This window comes from Orycteropus afer, unplaced genomic scaffold, assembly GCF_000298275.1.
Source record: "Orycteropus afer afer isolate SDZICR_OR568_19922 unplaced genomic scaffold, OryAfe1.0 scaffold00963, whole genome shotgun sequence".
Lineage (NCBI taxonomy): Eukaryota > Metazoa > Chordata > Mammalia > Tubulidentata > Orycteropodidae > Orycteropus > Orycteropus afer.
The window spans coordinates 197,738-198,311 of NW_006922550.1; positions in this window are offsets into that span (position 1 = coordinate 197,738).

The following is a 574-nucleotide window of genomic DNA, read 5'->3' on the forward strand; positions in this document are numbered from 1 at the left end:
GCAAATGAGCCTACAAGACTGTAAACAGGGAGCCAGAGAAATGAATTGGTAAATGAGGACAACTACAAACCAAAGAGAGGGAATAAATTGTGTGCTTACAGAACTTCTAAATGATGAGAAAGTCAAGACAATTGCAAGACAGAACAGAGTGTTTTAGACTTGGAAAGAAAATAATAAATCACAGAGTAAATTCAAAGGAAAATAATAAACCTTCACATCAAAATATAAAAGAGGAAAAGTGCAAATATTTAGTAAATAATAAAACAACAGCAATCAAGGAGATGGTGACATGATTCATAAAATTACTTCAGCACAGAAAATTATATCAAATTAAATCAGCAACATCATGAAAAAACACAAAAAATGACATCAGTAAATTCATACTTGTAGATAATTACACTGAATGTCAAAGGATTAAATGCACTACTCAAGAGATGGAGAGTTGCAGACTGGATAAGAAAATATGACCCATCAAATGCTGTCTACAAGAGACTCACCTAAGACACAAAGACAAAAATAGACTAAAAACCAAAGTTAGGAAAAGATATACCAAACAAGTGGCAACCCAAGAAGG